We start from the raw sequence: 18,706 nt of genomic DNA on the forward strand, positions 1-18,706 counted from the left end.
CAAAAAAGGTTCATTCGTGAGATGTATCAGAAAAGAAGCGCACATATTCACTCTCTGGAGTACGATTAGACTTGGAAAGTTTGTGAGGAGTCCACTGACCCAATTTGCAGGTGTTGATGGATGGTTGAATAACCAAATCCAAGCTTCTCTGTTATGATGGGATGATTTTGTTCCATCAGGGTTTGCAAGATATCCTCATCGAGCTCTACAGATCTTCCAGGACAAGGCTTGTCTTCTAGGCCGTAGTTTCAGGCTCAGAATTTCTGGAACCACTGTTGACAATGGCTTACGTTTATTGTCTGATCCCCATATAATGCATTCCTCACACTTGTGTTGTTTCCTTTATTGAACTCATAAAGTAAAATATGCCAAATATGCTCACTTCCATTACAGTTTTGTAAAAATAACTATTAAAATCGAACTGTACTCTTCAAAACTTGCAATAAGAATAAGTACAAGGTAAAATTACTACCTGCTTTTATAGCAAGTTGATGCAGGTAGTTTATCCCATCTACCTCCAACTTTTAGTTCATACAAATGAAAAATCCACATTATTTATAGGATGACCCAATATAAGCTTAAAGCTAGGCATTCACCATGTATTGGCTAAAGAAAATAGTCTAATATGGAGGCATATAAGCTCTCAACAGAAAAAAGTGTTTATTAGTATGTGTGTGAAATGAATCCACACATGTGTTAAATGAAGAAAAGGGTTATTAGCAAAAAAATTCTGTAAATAATAATAATAATTACAAGCTTAAAGCTTAAAGTTCAATGTGTTTTGGCTAAAGAAAAGACTCTAATACTGAGGCATATAAGCCCTTGATGGAAAAAAGTGTATGTGTATGCGTGTATATATATCATCATCATCATCATCATTTAACGTCCGCTTTCCATGCTAGCATGGGTTGGACGGTTCAACTGGGGTCTGGGGAGCCCGAAGGCTGCACCAGGCCAGTCAGATCTGGCAGTGTTTCTACAGCTGGATGCCCTTCCTAACGCCAACCACTCCGAGAGTGTAGTGGGTGATTTTATGTGCCACCGACACAGGTGCCAGACGAGGCCGGCGAACGGCCACGCTCGGATGGTGTTTTTATGTGCCACCGACACAGGTGCCAGACGAGGCTGGCAAACGGCCACGCTCGGATGGTGTTTTTATGTGCCACCGACACAGGTGCCAGACAAGGCTAGCAGACGACCACGCTCGGATGGTGTTTTTTATGTGCCACCGACACAGGAGCCAGATGAGGCTGGCGATCGGCCACGATCGGATGGTGATTGTTACGTGCCCACAGCATGCAGGCCAGTCGGTGCGGTACTGGCTACGGCCACATTTGGATGGTTTTCTTGTGTGCCACAGGCACTGGTACCACAGAGATACAAATTCCATTGATGTTCATCTATTTTGATTTTGTTTGATTTTTTGATTTACACTTGCCTCAACAGGTCTTCACAAGTGTCACAAGAAGGAAGGTATGCACAGGTGGACTGACTACGTCCCAGGTAGGGGCCACGGGTTATGGCCTGACTAGTCTTGCCGGGTCTTCTCACGCACAGCATACTTCCATAGGTCTCGGTCTCTAGTCATTTCCTTGGTGAGACCTAAAGTTCGAAGGTCGTGCTTCACCACTTCGTCCCAGGTTTTCCTGGGTCTACCTCTTCCACAGGTTCCCTCAACTGTTAGGGTGTAGCACTTTTGTACACAACTATCTTCAGCCATTCTCGTCATATGACCATACCAGCGCAGCCGTCTCTCTTGCACACCACAACTGACGCTTCTTAGGTTCAACTTTTCTCTCAAGGTACTTACACTTTGACGATTATGAACACTGACATTACACATCCATCGGAGCATACTGGCTTCATTTCTTGCGAGCTTACGCATATCCTCAGCAGTCACGGCCCATGTTTCACTACCATGTAGCATGGCTGTACGTACACATGCATCATACAGTCTGCCTTTTACTCTGAGCGAGAGGCCTTTTGTCACCAGCAGGGGTAAGAGCTCTCTAAACTTTGCCCAGGCTATTCTTACTCTAGCAGTTACACTTTCAGCACACCCACCCCCGCTACTGACTTGGTCTCCTAGGTAGCGGAAGCTATCAACTACTTCTAGTTTGTCTCCCTGGAACGTGGTAGAAGTTGGTCTCTGCACATTTCCAGTGTTTATTTCTCCTGAGCATCTGCCACATATGAAAACTATCTTCCCAGTTAGCCTACCTTTGACATTGCTGCACCTCTTATGTGTCCATAGCTTACACTTGGTGCACCTTATAGAGTTTCTACCTACACCTTTTTTACAGATCGAGCAGGGCCATCTACCTGAAGTCGTTTGTTGTTGGTCCACCTTCCTACTTATTAGGACTTTGGTTTTGGCTAGGTTGATTCTAAGGCCTTTCGATTCTAATCCTTGTTTCCACACCTGAAACTTCTCCTCCAGTTCTGTTAGTGACTCAGCAATTAGAGCAAGGTCATCAGCATAGAGGAGCTCCCAAGGGCATCCTGTCTTGAATTCTTCCGTTATTGCCTGGAGGACTATGATAAATAGGAGGGGGCTGAGGACTGAACCTTGGTGGACCCCAACCTCTACCCGGAATTCTTCACTGTACTCGTTGCCAACCCTCACCTTACTAGCAGCGTCTCTGTACATGGCTCGCACAGCTCTCACTAACCATTCATCTATCCCTAGTTTCCTCATTGACCACCAGATAAGGGATCGGGGGACCCTGTCAAAGGCTTTCTCCAAGTCAACAAAAGCCAGGTACAAGGGCTTACCTTTGGCTAGGTATTTCTCCTGCAGCTGTCTTACCAGGAATATAGCATCAGTAGTACTTTTCCCTGGCACAAACCCAAACTGCATATCATCTAAGCTAACTCTCTCTCTAATTAATTGGGCTATAACCCTCTCCGTAACCTTCATTACCTGATCCAGCAGCTTGGATCGACTACATCCTTGCCAGAAAAAGGGAAAGACGGCTGCTTATAAATGCCAAAATCTTTCCAGGCGAAGAATGCACCCCACAACATAGACTGGTAGTTAGTGACTTTAGGATCAGGACTAAGAGGGCGACTAGAAGACGACCAACATGGAGAAGAAGGGTCTGGAAGCTTAAAGACCCTGCGAATGGACAGAGATTTAGAGACATGTTACTTGAAGCCTTTGACGAAATGGAAGGGGGTATAGCTACGCATGGGGTAGAAGACAACTGGGCGCTTCTGAGGGACAACCTGCTGAAAGCCACTGACCAGATCTGCGGCTGGTGCAAAGTCCCTTTAAGACCCAAAATAACGTGGTGGTGGAACAATATTATTGACTGGGCTATTAGACAAAAGAAACAGGCTTGGAAGAACGGTGGTAGCAGGGAAGTGTATCAGACTGCCAGAAGGGAAGCTAGGAGACAGGTCTATCTAGCCAGAGGGGAAGCAGATAAGAGAAAATTTGCCAATGTCCTGCGCCGTGAGGATGAAAGACTTGAGGTATTTCGTGTTGCAAGACAGTGTGTGAGAGAGAATCGTGATGTGGTAGGAGAGAAATATGTTCGCAAGGATGACGGTTCACTTGCGCTAAATGAGGATGCAAAGAGAGAGGCTTGGAGACGCCACTATGAAAGGTTGCTGAATGAGGAAAATGAATGGGATAAAGAGAGTCTGCCGAATGTTGACCCAACAGAGGGACCAGCTATCCGAGTTGATAGTTCCGTGGTAGCTAAGGCAATTAGAAGCATGAAGACAGGGAAAGCCCCAGGCCCATCAGGAATTACTGCAGAGATGCTCAAAATATCTGGTAGTGTCGGCTATAGCATAGTCACCCGTATAGTTAACCAGGTGATACACGAAGGAGTCATACCCAATGACTGGTGTAGCAGCATAATAGTCAACTGCTACAAAGGTAAAGGCGACGCCCTAGATACAAGTAATTACTGGGGTGGGGAAATGCCACTCTCTCCAACCTTATTTTGCTTTCCAAGTGGGATTTGAAAAGGTCCATGACAGCTTAGCTTAGAATGAAAGAGTTTATCCTCAGTCTTTTCAGCCTCGTCCACTGCCCAACCTCTTTTGCCATACCCACTAAACAGAAATGAATTGCCTGCCCTTCACGGTTAAAGGAAGGGTAGGCAGTTTTCCTCCACTGTCTTTCTCTGGTTAATTTTTACTCCTGTTACAACTTCGTATTCTCTCAGAGCAGCGCCCATTATCTCGATGTATCTACTGCCCGACACTCTTATAATGACTTTGTCTGCAGTTGATGAAACCAGTCTCCGACATCCTCTTCACGTGAGGTGCACCTCGATAACTCTTACCCCCGCAACAATGGCTCGAGTGCCTGCGCGTACCTATGGAACGAGAGGAGGAAGCCCTGACGGAACAAACCGAACGCTTCCGATAAACCAATAGTTCTCAACCGGGATCCATACGACCCTGAGGTTCCATATAAAATATATGGGTATATTCACAAAAACAGTAAATTGGGGATTCCTGATAGTATTTTAAGGGTCTCTGAAAAGTTTTGCATTAGATATATTTATTGGGATGTTTCTTGTAAGAAACAGCTAGGTTTTTTCCTTTGATATTTTACACAGTTCGTCCGACACAAGTCAATGCATAAAAAAACAAGATAGGAATTTTGAAGAAGTTGAGACTGCATTGTAAACATCGAATGGCTATGAGGGTCCACCAGAAGAAAATAATATTCAAAGGGGTCCACAGATAAAAAGAAATGGTTGAGAAACCCTGCGATAGACCGTCATTTTTCTCTGACCACCGCCAAGGTGTTGCAGTACACTGCAGCGATCCAATAACTGAATACGGGATCGAAGCAAGATACCGTGAGGACAGCTGCCACATATTGAGGGTTAACCCTATCGAAAATTTAAAATAATTATTATGATTTAACATTTTTGCTAAATGTCAACGGGGGAAGTCGATAATATTAATTCTTAGTGTTTAATTTGCACTTTCTTCTATTGATTCCGAAATGATCAAAAGAAAAGTTGACATCCGAATGTTTTATATGTTCTGATGTCAACTTTTCCAATCAGTTCTACCAGTTTGCTGTGGATATAACTGGTACGGTAGTCGATTTGGCTAGTATGCCGGCCCGATCGGTAGGTGACCAGGTGGCTTGTTGGTTTCCTGAAGTTAGTGTTGCAGACCATAAGACTATTCGCATCGCAGAACTCCAGCAGCCTGGTTCCCTCCTCGTTGCGGGAACCATAACCGTAGCCTCCATGTACGCCATGGAAGCCCCCAGCATGTCGTCCAACATGCCCATTGAAATCACCAGCCACAAAGAGAAGGTCCCTGTCGTTCGTCAATGAGGTGGTCTGCAGTAGGGTGTCATAGAAACTGTCTTTCTGTCCATCGGGTAGCCCTGGCTGAGGGGCATAGGCCGATATGATGGTTGCTAATCTATTATGAAGCACTATTCTAATCTTAAGTATTCTGTCACTTACTCTGATTACCTCAATTACTCTATCTACCCATTTCTCAGCGATAAGTATACCCACGCCACCAACCCCGTCAGTGTTCCCTGCCCAGAAAATCTTGTACCTGTGTTAATATATATATATATATATAATAAATATTAGGGAATAAATCCAAATTTACAGGGAAAAAAATCAGATTTAGGATTAAATCCAATTTTATAGTAAAATATTATAAAATATTATTAGAGACAAAACCACTATTTTGCAAAACAAACAAGGAAAGACTTAATCAATACATAATCAATTCATAATTTGAAACTGACTTATTGGAAGTCCACCTGAAGATTGTCGATCAAGACAAGAAACGATTGTAGTGGCGGTTTTTTTGACTATTTATTAAAGTTTTATGTATTGATTAAGTCTTTCCTTGTTTGTTTTGCAAAATAGTGGTTTTGTCTCTAATAATATTTTATATATATATATATATATATATATATATATATATTAGCAGTCATATATTTCCATCTGATGAGTTTGTGCCTGCTCATAGGCATTTCGCAAAATTCACATTAGCAACAAGGTTTGAAGTCAAATTCTTTAAATTATTTCGAAACCCTATAGTTTAAAGATTGCCATCTGGTATAGAAATAAGAATAACTATCTTTGTATACAAAACCTCCTACACAGGAATTTACTTTCCCTCATTCATCACTTGTAACTAATAACGGACAAGGTTGTTAAAGCATTATTAACTGAAATGATGCTTCAGTAAATCTATTCTAATATGTTCTATGTATCAAATTCTACTACTAAATAAGGTGGAGAGAAGAATATGGAATCACTAAAACTCCTGGAAACTAAAAATCTATTTCTATATTTCACTGTTGTAGAATAAAATGTCCTATCAAAAGAGATTCAAGAACATCCTTTTGTATTTTCAACAAAATATTACGATACTTTTGTTTCGCCCTTCTTGAGCTATGAGAAAAATCTGTCTATGATGAAAAGGAAGTCCTGAAACACTATTGTTCTTCATTCCTTTGATATATTTGCAGCAAGATGATGTTTATGATAGGAGCAGCTTATCAACTGAAGGAAAACATTTTTCTGGATAACTACTATGATCGATACAAAATTAGACAACACACACATACACATTATTATTTATCTAAATATGATCATTGTCTTTGCTGTTTCATTCCAACAATCAAACACAGAAAAAATACTTTCAACATCAAATATTGCATTATATAGTAGAAATTTTCCAGTGTTGGTAGCAGTTACTTTAAAAGAGGTACATCAACTTATATTCTATCTTGAGGACAGAAAAGAAGAACACTATTTGGAAAGTAATTTACAATCTTCTACTGTATGCCAATTGCTTAGACAGTTGAGGAAGTTTACTATTAAATAATAAAAATACAAAACCATAGCTTAATAGTTTTCAGGATATTTTTAATTTCACATAATTATAATATTTATGAGAAGAAACTTGTTTTTACTTCACATTGTTATTATATTGAGCAGATATATACTATAACATGACATGGTTAAATTTAGAAGGATAAGTGAAACAGCAGGAGATACAAAGATGTTGTAAGCCCTTCTGATGTTAACTGAAGATATCACAATGTCTGGAACCTTTTGACATCTTCAGTAGGCATTTTAGGGTTACAAGTGCTTTGCCCATTAGCCTATATGCTTTGACCGAATGGGGCAACAAGAACTGAATAGGCTTTTGCTTACTCAAGGAAAGCATCTATGGTCTCTTGTCAGCCACAACCACCTCAAGCTGATCTCAGTTGCCATGGTTTCCTCCAGTTCTTTGAGTCCCAAATCTATCTTGTGCAAGAAATAGCACATTGATCTTACTGGGAAACAATGACATCCAATTTCCTTGGTTAATGAGATTACATGCCACCCTTTGGAAAGAGCCTCATTAACCAAGTCCAGGTATTTGCCTTTCTTTAGTTATACAGCAATATTCCTCTGTTGCTTCTCAGCCCCTCGGCACTATAAACTTAGTCTTGCTCCCAGCATTGGCACTGCTTCAAACTCTTGGTGCTACAATTGCCAAATCCTAAACCATCCATGACAGACTACCACAACAATCCCCTAGTGATTCCAGTATGCTCTGCTTCTTTCACAGCTTCCTGGAGCTTTCACTTCTTGTTACCTTTTATCATCTTATGTATGTGTCTAACTTTTTCAACCCATGATAGAAGCAATGTACTGACTGCTCTAACCTTACCCCTTTAGTGTTCAGATTAATCTGTCAAATGTAATGCTTATTTGTTCATGTTATTTTGAATTATTCAGGTTCAAGAGGAGTGTCCAGAATATTTGCTTGCAACTTTGTTAATTTTTTACATACAGATTTGAAATTTTGTCAATCAGTGCTTATATACCAGTGGTTTATAATTATGTAATTTTAACTGATCTTTCTGATTAAATTTGACTTTTATGGACAGGTAAATTTAAACAACAGGTGTAAAAACAATAACATTATGGATACACACTAAAATTGAAATTCTTAATGCATCTTACCTGTTTGATTTGTAACTAATAATTATCCCAGATGTCAACTGCCAACAATTTTGTCACTTTTCAAGATGAGATACTTTTATTTGAATTAATTAAAATACAGGTGTAACGCACAAGATTTTATTCTTTTTCTATATTTCATTCAAATATTTTCATTGAAAATAAAGTACAAAACTCTTTTACTAGTCAATATACCAATGGCTATGTACTCTATGTATCTAATAAAAAAGCTCATTAACACATGAGGCAAAGGTGAATACAAGTGTGTAACATACTGAAAATTAATATGTATTTCTCCCTTTCACATATTATTTGTAATAAAATGAAAGGAATATATCAAAAGGATGTGTTATAATATTATTCCACATATGCAAAAACAGCCATATTAACAATCCAATAATACTATTCCACATATACAAAAACAGCCATACTATCAATCCAACATACCTCCATCATCAGCTGCCCCACAGATATCATTATGGTTTCGACACCTGGGCAGTGCCATTCAATCCGGCAGTGTCAACAGCACTAAAATAAGTGTTGTTTGAGAACAAAGAAACCACAACTTTCAAACACATTTACCCTTATGTACAACCGTATCAGTAAATAAATTCAATAAGTAAATTACAACTCCTAAATAGACATAATTCTGGAGATATATGAATCACCATACCATATATCAAGACTCCAGTAGTTCCACAGTTGAAGAAGCTGCTTGATGCCAAACAATGTTTATAGTAAAAAAAAAGCTTGCATTTCAGCAGTATCAGTTGGCTGCCATAGTGGATTGGGTCTTCCACGAATGTTGAGCATATATATTTGTTTCCTCATAAAAAACTTTCTGGTAAAAATAAATAGTCCAATGGTTGAGCATTGGGAGGTAGTTTGTGTTGTGGACTAGTCTTTTCTGAGAAATCAGGAATTGTGGTTGATGCTGCCATAATGTTTTCAATATCATTTTCATCACTTTCATTTTTATCACTTTCATTATTGAAATTTTCCTTGCCTGACAAAGATTCATAAAATCTTTGAGATTATTTGAGAGAAGTGTAGATGGAGAAAATGTGTTTATACATTTAATGTTAGATTTTGTAGACAACTCACTGTTACATTTTGAAATTGTTGTGTGTTATAGACAAGTGTACAAGCTTTTTGAAATAGATTGTTTGCAGAAAAGATTGAAAGAAATATAAGACTCCCTTGCAGTGGGTGAGGAAAACAAAAGGATGATACCTTATAGAAATATCCATCATTATTCTATTATGTTCTTTTTCCATGCTGGCATAGGCTGGATGGTTCAATAGCCTCTGAATTAGTTCTTATTAGAATTACAGCACTTCTAGATGAGTCAGAGGACTACCTTGTTCAGATAATCTCAGTTTTGGCATAATTTCTTCTGCATGATGCCCTATCAAACACCAATCACTTTATAGAATGTACTAAGTGTTTTTTTTTAATACCTTTTCTTCCACTTTTTTAAAAATTATTATATTCAGTACTAGAGATTGTCATGCCTTTGACAAGACCAAAGAGTCTTTTTGACCCCAATCACTTCTGGTGATGTCACTATAAAGTTGCTTGGCAGCAACTTTATGGTGGAATCACCAAAAGTAGGGTTACTTTGTACTGCTTAGAAGTTGAATATATGAGAACAACAGTGACAGAAGAATATCCAGGATGACTGAGATAGGGAAGTAAGAATGTGATGGTAAGAACAGAGGAACTAAGATGAGAGGGCAATAAAAAAGTAGGAAGAAAGTAGGAAGAAAGTGATTGAGAGATAAAAGAGATAAGCAATACAAGCATTGATGATAAAGATATTTGTGATAGGTGTGTCAGTGATAATCATCATCATCATCATTTAGTGTCCATTTTCCATGATGGCATGGATTAGATGGTAGGACTGGAGCTAGCAAGCTGGAGAGCTGGCCACACCAGGCTCCAATCTGTTTTGGCAAGGTTTCTACGACTGGATGCCCTTACCAATGCCAACAACTCCACAGAGTGTACTGGGTGCTTTTTATGTGTCTTTTATGTGTCACTAGTGCAGGTGCCTATTATGTTCACTGGCACAGGCACCTTTCACATGTCACCAGCATGTTACCTTTCATGTGTCTTTTATGTGTCACCAGCACATAAAAGTTTTATATGTTACTGGCACAGGTACCTTTTATGTGTTCCTGGCACTGACCACACCTATGATATGGTGTCTTCTCCAGCACAAAAGTCTCGGTTCACTTGACATCGCCTCCATGAGACTCAACATCCAAAGATTATATTTCACCACCTTATCCCACATTTTCCTGGGTCTACCTCTTCCATAGGTTACCCTGCACAGTCAGAGATTAGCACTTCTTTCTGCAGCTGTCCACATCCATATGCATCACATAGCCACACTAGTGCATTCTTCTCTCTTGCACTACATCTTATGCCCTTTATACTTAATTTTCCTCTTAAGACACTCACACTCTTGCACATTCAGTAGAACATACTAACTTCATTTCTTGCAAGCTTTCACATGTCCTCTGCAGTCACAGCCCATGTTTCACTGCCATGTAGCATGGGTATAATGTAGCATGGCTGTTTGCACAAAGGCATCATACAATCTGCTTTTCACTCTGAGAGAGAGGCCCTTTGTTACTGACAAAGGTAGCAACTCTCTGAATTTCACCCATCCTGTTCTTATTCTAGCAGCTACACTCTCAGAGCATCATCATCCACTGCTGATTTTGGTCACCTAGGTAACAGAAGCTATCTATTACTTCTAGATGTCCTCCTGGCCATTTGACAAAGTCTATTTTTCACACATTCTTATTGTGCCTACACATCTGCCACACACAAAGACCATTTTTTCTGTTTGACTATTTTATCAAATAAACAAAAGATGTAGACTTAGCATTATGTGTGTTTCTATATATGTATACATACAAACACACTCACACAATTTTAATATCCATTATACTCTATATGCATGGGTGAGTATGTCTTTTCCCACACAGCAGGTCACCACTTGGCACAATCCTTTGTCATCTCCTCCATGGGATGCAACTACAGATTAGTGTTATGTCTTCCTCAATTTCCTTTAATATTTTTCCATGGCCATGAACAACATCGCTTATTTGATGATGATGATGATGCCCATTTACAACTATAATGTGACGTCAAAATAAGGGCACACACACGAAGGGTTTCTTTCAGTTTCTGTCAACCAAATCAACTGACAAGGTTTTGATCAGCCCAGGGCTGTAGAAGAAGGACAGGAACTCCAAACTGCTAATGCAAATCAAAATCAAGCTGTTCATTGTAACTGTCAAATCAATGCTATCATATGGCAGTGAAATATGGACACTGACAAAGAAACTATCAAATAGGCTAGATGGCTACTACAAATGGCCCTGAATGTGAAATGGCAGCAACATATGACAAGTTGAAAGTTAACAAGAAGATCAAGCAAATTAGGTAATATAACTATTTGGTTACTACATGAGCCGTCATGGAATGGAAGCATCCAAATTAGTCTTTTGGAATGCATATGGCGATGTAAGAAGAGGAAAATATCATTACACTTTTATCAACAAGTTGATCACAACACTGGTCTGGAATGTATCCAGGAATTTGAGGTAATGATGTTCGACCAAGAAATGTGGCAAGTGGACTTCGTTGCTGCAGCCTGGGTTGGTACCTGGTCATGAAAATAAATAATGCAATGGGACTGAACCTGAAACTACATAGTGAAGTAAGCTTCTCAGCCAAGCACCCACAATGCTAAATTCACTGAAGGGGAGAAAGAGGAATGCAGAAGTGCAGCTTAGCAAGACAAATGTCCCATGATTTTTATCCAGGTATGGGATTTCAGAAAAATGATTTCTAAAGCATATAATTATTGCCACTAACCATAGTGATAATGGTTGACAATTTTAGAATTGATTGAATTACTTATCAGTATTTATACTTAACAGAGAAGAAAAAATAAGAGTTAGATAGGGTCCAGGAAGAAAGAGGGAAAATATATTTTGTCAAGTTGCTGAATCATTTTATGAAATGAAAAAGTGAACTAAGGAGGGAACCTTTACATGGTAACTCAACCTGTTAAGAATTGCAGCTAAATCTCTTTCAGACAAATTAAAAGGAGACAAATTAGGTAATATAACTTTAAATACACTACGCTTTACAAAAGAAAACATGACTTTGATCATGGCTGACCTTGGGCTAAACAACTAAAATTGAGGATGAGCAGATATTTTCAGAACAGCTGTTCAATCTTAATATTCTGTTTTAGAAGACAAACAAGATATAATCAATTTATATTGACTTTTGGTCACAGCTGAGTATTTAAAGTGCTAGTAATAAAAAAAATTCTTCTCCAACAGTTTTATTGAGTTCAAGTGTAGGGGGAGCCACTTATTATTATCTCAAAGTATATATGTGACAACTTATTAAATATTATTACCAGATAAACTATAATTAGATCTTGCAGTTATTATGTACAAATTATTGTTGTTGCTGAGTATTAATTGGCCTATGCTAATAATTAGGCATTTAGCATCTAATGTCTTAAACACAAAGATTTCAATCAATTATAATTATCAGCTTTCTGACATTTTGAGCTACAGCAACAGCTGGGTAAAGTATATGTTATAAATGCTACAAGGAAGAATAATAACATCTGACATGGCCTGGTCCCCACACCCGGCACAGGAAGGATACAATAGATGACCATCTTCCATTTGCCACAAACCAATAAATCTTATAGACCATCACCTGTGTCTACTTAAAGTAGAGATATGTCATCTTTTTATGTTCATAAATGTTTAAAGAATTATTACAATATCTTATGAAGCATCTTGCTACTGATTTCTGTCTTTTTCCTGAAATGCAATATTAGACATCACAAAGAGGATATCATCATCATCATCATCATCGTTTAACGTCCGTCTTCCGCGCTAGCACGGGTTGGATGGTTCGACCGGGGTCTGGGGAGCCAGGGGCTGCCCCAGGCTCCAGTCTGATCTGGCAGTGTTTCTACAGCTGGATGCCCTTCCTAATGCCAACCACTCCGCGAGTGTAGTGGGTGCTTTTTACGTGCCACCTGCACAGGTGCCAGAGGGGTCTGGCATCGGCCACGATCAGTTGGAGCCTTTTTATGTGCCACCGGCGCAGAAGCCAGTCAAGGCGGCGCTGGCATCGGCCACGTTCGGATGGTGCTTTTTATGTGCCACCGGCACAGAAGCCAGTCAGGGCGGTGCTGGCATCGGCCACGTTCGGATGGTGCTTTATATGTGTCACCGGCACAGAAGCCATTCGAGGCGGGGTTGGCATCGGTCACGTTCAGATGGTGCTTTTTATGTGCCACCGGCACAGAAGCCAGTCGAGGCTGCACTGGCAACGGCCACGTTCGGATGGTGCTTTTTATATGTCACCGGCACAGGTATCACAACTACTGTTTCCATTGATATTTGGTTCGATGTTCATGTACATGCACTTGACTCAACAGGTCCCCTCAAGCACAGTGAGATGTTCCGGGATCCCACGATCGGTTGGTGCTTTTTATGTGCCACCGGCACAGAAGCTAGTCGAGGCGGTGCTGGCGTCGGCCACGCTCGGATGGTGCTTTTTATGTGCCACCGGCACAGAAGCCAGTCGGGGCGGTGCTGGTATCGGCCACGTTCGGATGGTGCTGCCACCGGCACAGAAGCCAGTCGAGGCGGTGCTGGCGTCTTCCACGCTCGGATGGTGCTTTTTATGTGCCACCGGCACAGAAGCCAGTCGCGGCGGTGCTGGCATTGGCCACGTTCGGATGGTGCTTTTTATGTGTCACCGGCACAGGTATCACAACTACTGTTTCCATTAATATTTGGTTTGATGTTCATGTGCCACTGGCACAGAAGCCATTCGAGGCGGGGTTGGCATCGGTCACGTTCGGATGGTGCTTTTTATGTGCCACCGGCACAGAAGCCAGTCGAGGCTGCACTGGCAACGGCCACGTTCGGATGGTGCTTTTATGTGCCACCGGCACAGAAGCCAGTCGGGGCGGTGCTGGCATCAGCCACGTTCGGATGGTGCTTTTTATGTGCCACTGGCACAGAAGCCAGTCGGGGCGGTGCTGGCATCAGCCACGTTCGGATGGTGCTTTTTATGTCCCACTGGCACAGAAGCCATTCGAGGCGGGGTTGGCATCGGTCCACGTTCGGATGGTGCTTTTTGTGTGCCACCGGCACAGAAGCCAGTCGAGGCTGCACTGGCAACGGCCACGTTCGGATGGTGCTTTTTATGTGTCACCGGCACAGGTATCACAGCTACTGTTTCCATTGATATTTGGTTCGATGTTCATGTATATGCACTTGACTCAACAGGTCTCCTCAAGCACAGCGAGATGTTCCGGGATACAAGGTACTTTGAATGGGCAGGTGGTATGCGGAACTGGTGCCGGAAGCATCCCGGGTCTTAGTAGTCACAGCACATCTCCAGAGATCTCGGTCCTTCGCCATTGCCTCAGTGAGGCCCAACGCTCTGAGGTCATGCTTGACTACCTCATCCCATGTCTTCCTGGGTCTACCTCTCCCCCTGATTCCTTCAACTGTTTGGGAATGGCACTTCTTCACACATCTCTCCTCATCCATCCGCAGTACATGACCATACCATCGCAAGCGTCGCTCTTGCACACCGCATCTGATGCTTCTTATGGCTAGCATTTCTCTCAGGGTGCTTACACTCTGTCGTGCATTCACACTGACATTACACATCCAGTGGATCATGCTAGCTTCATTTCTTTCAAGTCTACGCATGTCCTCTGCAGTCACGGCCCATGTTTCACTGCCGTGAAGCATGGCAGTTCGCACACATGCATCATACAATCTACCTTTCACTCTGAGTGAGTGACCCTTTGTTGCCAGTAGGGGTAGGAGCTTTCTAAACTTTGCCCAAGCTATTCGTATTCTAGTGGTGACACTCTCTGAGCATCCACCCCCACTACTAACTTGGTCACCCAGGTAGCGGAAACTATCAACTACTTCTAGTTTCTCCCCCTGGAGTGTGATGGAATCTGTTTTTTGAGTGTCTGTGGTGTCTATTGTCCCTGTGCATCTGACGCACATGAAAGCTATCTTATCAGTTAATTTCCCTTTGATGTTGCTGCACCTCTTATGCGTCCATAGCTTACACTGGGTGCATCTTATAGAGTTTCTACCTACACCTTTCCTACAGCTCGAGCAGGGCCACCTGCCCGATGGGGTGTGTGCTGAGTTCGCCTTTCTGCATACTATAACTTTGGTCTTCGCTACATTTACTCTAAGGCCCTTTGATTCTAACCCTTGTTTCCACACCCAAAATTTCTTTTTTAGTTCCGGTAGTGATTCTGCTATGAGGGCCAGGTCATCAGCATAGAGGAGCTCCCAGGGGCAACCTGTTTTGAATTCCTCTGTTATTGCCTGGAGGACTATGATGAATAAAAGGGGACTGAGGGCTGAGCCATGGTGTACACCTACTTCTAACCGGATATATATATATATATATATATATATATATATATATTCCATATCTGCCAATGCTTACAAACAAGTGATCCTCAGTTAATTCTCTATCTATACAGCTAAGTTATACAAGCTATGTATTCATATACATACAATTCAGATAGGTGTAACAGTACCGGGCACCAAGCATATAATTCTATTACAATCAAAAGAACAAGCCAGCTAAAATTATTAACTCTATTTCCCTTACACACCAAGTCTTGAAAAAGAGAAGACACTTTGGATAAAGCAACTCTACATACCTATTACTTGAGAAAAAGAGAGGATGGCCATGAGTGGAAAACTTTTGATGATAGCTTTACTCAGTGAAAGCTGATTCAGGGCTGAACAACAACTATCAGAAGATTGAAATAGATTTGCAAAATTTGCACACGCTTCCATCACATGATCACGAGGAAACAGTAAGGATGACGAAATTTTTTTGTCAATAAATAAACTGATATTGAAAACTGAACAATTTAATAAAACTGAATAAAAATTGTTTTGTAAAAATATTCTATGAAATTAAATACATATTCAAAGCAATATAATGCACATATATTAGCAATATTATTTATTTAAAGGCAAAAGCAATCATATTAAATAACTATTACTTAATCTAACATAAATATTACATATAAACAGTGCAATTTCTGGTATTAATTAGAGAACTAAAGTTTTGAATAAATATTTAAGAAAAACAATAGCGCCATGTTACTTTCCCATGATTAACTGATTAACGCTACTATCAAGCAGCAAGAAACAACCTTATATATGCTAATAAAGATAAGTTCAAACAAAATTTAATGGATGGGTTTCTCTAATATTATATAATCAACATGTTGAAATAGAGCAGACTGAACATTTGAGTAATTACAAAGGCAATTTAGATATTTAAACAGTAATTAAAACTCCATATTTCTGTACAAAGCTGTTACATCTACTTGAGTAAAAACAAAAATTCATAACAATGTAAACTTCAGTTTGAGAATCTGCATAGTTTCATAGACAAAAAAATATTACATAATGTAATTTACCATTTTGTATGCTTGTTGTATAACATCACACTGTTCTGCACTCAAAATTTGTTCAAGTTATGTATACCTTTCATCCTCCAGAGTTGGTGGTAAAAAAAAATCAATCAGAGAATTCAAACTGACATCAACACAAACCCAGAAATCCTTAACCACAAGCTCAGTCAAAAGAAAACAACATTTCAGTGGCAAAATTTTCACAAAAAAATTAACAAAAAACAAAGAAACAATAGTTTTCAGCACTAAAGAGGAGCCATTCACTTATATCTTCAATTCATAGTACAGAATTACTCAAAATGTTCATTGTATCTTTGTACTGTTGCAATGGTAAGGCTAGCAATGTTATGCTGAACATGTATGCATGGAAGTAACGATTTTTAGATACTAAATGACATGATGATTTCATATATTAAACATCTCTTCATTCTACAATAAATAGTTAGACAGGAATAGATGAGGCAAGCTCAATCTCCATGAATCAAGAAACTGTCAGTAAAGAAGACCAGGAGTAAATTAGTTTAACCTCAAAACACTGGAACATGAGATTAATCAATTCCATCATGCCATCAAAGACACCAAAGGTGTATCATTACTGAACATACATAAAATATACATAAAAAAAAAAAATAAATGAGAATCATTACATATCCATATGAAAATTATGGGAGAAAGCAGTCAATAGGTTTTGGATTTTCGATATTACATTTTATCACCATGAACACCATCATCAGCTTTGTAGTGTAGATATAAATCTATTTGCAAAGAAAGAATTTATTTACTTTTTATTTATTTTTATTATTCATTTTTTATTTTATTTATCAATAAATTTTCTAGTAAGAATATCTTTCAAAATCATATGTACAAATAAATATATCACATTTTATTAAAGAAAACTGCATAAACCCATAAATCTTCAGTGCTTTCTTTTTCTAGTCTTTATCAAGCAAATTTAAAAATGGAAAACACACACACACACACTGTTGCCTAACATATTCTTGAAATGAATTGTCCTTCTTTCAGCAGTGAACATCTGACAACTAACTATACTATACTAGATGGAAATATGCAGCCTTTACACATGCAGATGCATATAATTCCTTTTTTTTTTTTCAAAACCTAAAGAATCAACTTCTTACATGCATATAATTCCGAAAGTTAAGAAATGCAGTTTCAAAAAAACTGAAAGGATCTTTTAAGAGGATTCATGACAACTATCATAAGAATTTTAATGAAGTCAGGTGAGAATTTTAAAAAGTGCTGTAAATTTAATTTTGTATAGCAAGAATGCTACTTAATTTTGAATAATATATTTCATAATAGTGACTATGTAATTAAAAAAAAAAGACTTCATGAAGCCAGAAATATATTTAACCTAATTAGGTTAAACTACATTATTTTATTTGATATTTCTAATGCACTAATTAACATATAAATGTAAAATTAATGAACTAGCTAACATTTAAAGCCTTCATTAAAATCTTCCAGCAAAAAGGAAAAAGACCATAAAAAGTAAGCTAAATTATATAATTCCTTATTCCATTTGATTGAGGTAAAAAAAAAAAACTGGAAACCTGTTTCAAAAGTATAAAAGATCAGAAGTATTTAAAATATATATTGAAAATTCAACTTAGAAGCTTGTCTTGACTTGAAACTATGAACTGCTATTTTTATTTATTTGATTTGTAATTATATCTTTCATATGGAATATTACTTTATCAATGTTACTTTACAAAAATTGCAATGCACAAGTCAGTCAAGAAAGCAAAAAACATTGGTACATATATTGGCGTCTGGCGCAGCCTCTCAACTTACCAGCCTTAGTCAAACTGTCCAATCCATGCCAGCATGGACAATAGACATTAAATGATGATGATGATAAAAGAAAGGTTACAATTATTATATCTACACATTATGGATGAATAAACAATGCATTTTGAATTAAAATGTGTCAGAATTTTGATAGGCAGTTTATTTTAAAGCTCCAAGAAGTGGTTAAGACAGAATAGCAAACCTCAAAGATGTGATAACACAAGCTTGATGTGCATTTTGTTGTATTACAGTCACAATCAAATGTACAATGATATGGAAAAATGGGTGCTAAAATGATAATGGTCATCCTAATTAGAAAATCAACCAATCAAAGAACACTTCAAATTAACATATTGTACAATAAGCTCAGCAGTAAAAGACTGCA

At 39.0% G+C, this 18,706-nt stretch overlaps 1 protein-coding gene across 17 annotated transcripts in view; it reads right to left on the bottom strand.

Annotated features, from left to right (window-relative positions):
* LOC115209152 (polypeptide N-acetylgalactosaminyltransferase 1) overlaps window positions 1–18,706 on the bottom strand; it is a 612,460-nt gene that overhangs the window by 319,542 nt on the left and 274,212 nt on the right. The gene's annotated exons all lie outside the window — the stretch shown is intronic.

This window comes from Octopus sinensis, linkage group LG1, assembly GCF_006345805.1.
Source record: "Octopus sinensis linkage group LG1, ASM634580v1, whole genome shotgun sequence".
NCBI lineage: Eukaryota > Metazoa > Mollusca > Cephalopoda > Octopoda > Octopodidae > Octopus > Octopus sinensis.